At 34.4% G+C, this 3,758-nt stretch overlaps 1 pseudogene; it reads left to right on the top strand.

Annotated features, from left to right (window-relative positions):
• Positions 1-1,911, top strand: part of LOC111376829 — an 8,953-nt pseudogene extending 7,042 nt beyond the window's left edge.
• Positions 1,912-3,758: the final 1,847 nt, after the last annotated feature.

Below are 3,758 nucleotides of genomic sequence, written 5' to 3' on the forward strand. Positions count from 1 at the left end.
ACCAATAATAATCATACTCCGTGCAAAAAGAAGAGGTTGTATACAACAGAAAGAATAATATGCTCCCACCTCATCAAACGCTTCTCCAATCATTTGAAAACCAACAGGCAGGCCAGTGGATCTCCCTTCAACAAATCCACACGATAAAACGAGAATTTGATAAACAAAGGTGGAGATCCTTTAAGCATTAGAAGAAATAATACAAGAGAAACAACAAGAGAGTGTAGATATAGTTGAAAAGGTTCTGGAACATATGAAGCAAGAAAAAGAGCATGAAGAAAAATATGAACAAGTTTTATAAAAGAAAACAAGGCTGAATAATGATCTTAAGCAACCTATAGAAGTCTTCGATAACAACCATCAAATAATTCATTACCAATTATTCCAGACAGATTTGAAGTTATGGAAGAATCAAATTCAACACACATTTCCTCATTGTTTCCAGCAGATTGCACGAAGTCAAGAGGGTTCTGAGATTTTATGCCTAAAAAATGCAACATCAACTGCTCTAATATACCGTGTCACTTCAAGGACGAGATTTCTCAGATGTAGAGGAGTTGCAAAACATTTATACTAAAAGAAGGCACAATCTTGAATTCCCTGATTAGAAATATTTATGACAAGTTTAAGCATTCTATAATGGAATCTAGGTCCTCTACCGTTAGATTTTTCCTGGAATTTTATTCTATCCATTGTGTTTTAGGGCTCTGGAAATTTAATCTTTTATGGCTAGTTGGCCATGGATTATATCTATTGTCTTTGGGCCTCTTTTTTATTTTTATCTTTTTATCTTTTTTTTCATGCCACTTGCTTAACAAATCCTATTGATCTAGAACAAATTTTCGTAGTCAAATATTTTATCTCCCCTTTGAATCACATCAATCCGATATCGGGAAAGAAAGTTATGATAAAAATACTAACAACTGTTCAGCAGTCGTTGGCTTGCGCTTGAGCGACGATTCGATGTCCTAAATTCTATTTTGCTTCAAACACTAATTTTTCAATTCTTTTTCATCCAAAACACTTTTCCCTATATATATCCTTCCCTATGAACGTCACATATCAAATGTGGGGTAGCAACAAGAAAAGAAAGAGAAAATAATCACGACACCCATTTTCCAACTTCACCATATAAGATATACTTTGTTTTCCAATGAAGAAAGTGAAAAGGAAAAGAAATCTGAACTCTACCTGATTAAAATAAAAGGAGAAAGTATTATCGTACTTGCTGTGCACGCTTGACCCTCTACTCAGTTTACTTGGCCCATGTATTGTATTGGACTTGGCCCACTCTCTTACCTAATGTTACCTATATATCGTTGCCTTGGTCTTGATGTTCACGTGTGTTTTGTTCTTGATCTTGTCTCTTGAAAAAACAGGCTTCTTCTTTTCTCTGCTTCGCAGTTTATGTTTGCCTTCTCTTCTTGACCTTTGTAGTTGCCTTTGGGGCTACAAAACACCTTCTCTTTTGGGTTCTAAGTGGGTACAATTAAAAGCAATCGGAGTGTGGAATAGTTGAAGGTTTTGGGTCGAGATTTTAGGAGTTTGGTAAGATTTTGATTGATATACTGAGCCCAAAAATACACTTTGGTGGCCATCCTTTTGCTACAATTGGTATCAAAGCCAAGTTGGTGGTGAAATTCCGACCAAAATCCAACTAGAACTGAAGTGGATGCTGGTCGGATCGAAATTGTCCAAAAATTCTCAAAAAAGGGACCTACAATCTTGATTTCTGGCCAATCCAAAGGTCTTTTGATGAAATGAAGATTGGATTCTTAATCTGCAGGTGGAGTCGATGCTAGGTGGCCGGTGCACCTGGTGATAGTTGACGGCGATGGTAGCGCGTGGAGATTTCGACAGCGACGCTTGGAGGCACGTTCGGCATCAATTGAGGAAGATTTCTTCAAGTAGAATATTTCTATTGTGATTTACAATATTTTGGTGTTGTCAATTTTTGTTTCAGGTTTTACAGTGAAATCTGAACAATTTTGCCCCCGTGTTTGTGATTCGTTTTTTGCTCGATTGGTTACCGTGGTTGTTGGAGATTTTAGGATGAATAATGATGTTCTTAAAGCAACAAATTCGCACATCTCATTATTTACAAACTCAGATTGTTCAACTCTAGTAAATTGGCTCGTCCATTTAAATTTCAGCATTAGTGCGTCCTTGTATAGGATGACATTAGGATTGGGGTTAATGTGAAGGGGTAACCATTGCTTATCCTAGAAATATAGGAATTACTTGCTCCATTTGAAGTATTGAGTTTAACAGTAAGTTGATAGTTGCTTCTGTGTTTAATTGCCTGTATTATGTAATAATTTAAATTTTTTTTGTTAACATACTTTCATGTTACATTGATTATTGTTAGAACACCTGAACTTGACCTGTTTAAATATTCCTTGATCTAAGATTGTGAGTCTTACGAAATCCTAAGAATTTTGAACGGTGTATACTGCGGCATTAGGATTACTTTGTATGGCCTATTTGTGAACTTTGATTGTTCTATTTTCTCAAAATATCTTCTCATTTAGAAGTTGAAATTTTCAATGAAAAAGAAGATTTTTCAATTTGACAACAAAAAATGAAGAGGATTTTGTTTAAACAAAATATTTCAAAAGTCATAGATGACAAATTTTCTGTAAATTTGACAAAAGCACAAAGAGGAGAATATGACGAACTTACTTACATTTTAATTATTTTACACTTATCTGACACTATTTTGAGACAAGTTGGAAAACTTGACTTTGTAAAAGAAATTTGGCGAAAATTGAAAGACTTATATTTGTTTAAGTCTACTCCTAATAAGTTGTACTTGCTTGAAAGATTTTTCAATTTTAAAAATAGATCATTCAAAGGATCTTGATAACAATTTGAATGTTTTCAACAAGTTTGTTTGAGACATTGTTAACTGTGATCAAAAGGTATATGAAACTATAAGGTCATTATTTTGCTTAATTCAATGTATGAGTCATATAAAGAGGTTAAGAATGCAATTAAGTATGGTTGAGATACCTTAACATCAGATGTTGTCATAGATTCCTTTAAGAGTAAGGAGATTGAGATTAAGATTGAAGAAAAGATAAGAAGAGTGGTGGATTACATATGACGAAGAGTACAATGAAATTTAAGTCAATGAATTTGGGTAGAGTTCAAGATAGTAGTGATTTAAGTAGTGATTCGAGTGATGAGGATAGTAAGAAGAATGGCGAAGGATGGAACAAGTCTAGTGGTAGTCAATGTTATAGTTGTGGTAAGGCTGAACATTTTATTAGGGACAATCCTAAGAAAAAAGATAAGCAGAATGATAAGATGAGAGATGAGACGAATACGATCATAGATTGAGTGATGACCCTAGTGAGTTTTATTGAGAGTAGACCTAATTACTATATATGCATCTGTGTGTAATCCTTTCTGAAAATGCGTGATTGCTTAATTCTGATACATGATTATTTGTTACATTTCTGTGTTTGATATGTACATTTATATGAACTTGAGAGCAATTTGATTACTTTATGTAATTGTTTGCATACATCGTGAGTTGGGATGCATTAGCAATAAGCGTATTGTGTGTCTATTGGTGAGGTGGAGTATAGATGTCTAGGAGTACATTGGTGGTTTGTACCGGAATATGGATTGTGTTTTTGGATCACGAGTGGAGATGTAGTTAAATGTCTCAAATATTTTATCTGTGAAATATCCTATACAAGTGGAGTGTAAGAGAGGCACTTCTATCACTTCTGTTAGACAGAGACCCATTA

Source organism: Olea europaea, unplaced genomic scaffold, assembly GCF_002742605.1.
Source record: "Olea europaea var. sylvestris unplaced genomic scaffold, O_europaea_v1 scaffold1564, whole genome shotgun sequence".
In the NCBI taxonomy this organism is placed as follows: domain Eukaryota; kingdom Viridiplantae; phylum Streptophyta; class Magnoliopsida; order Lamiales; family Oleaceae; genus Olea; species Olea europaea.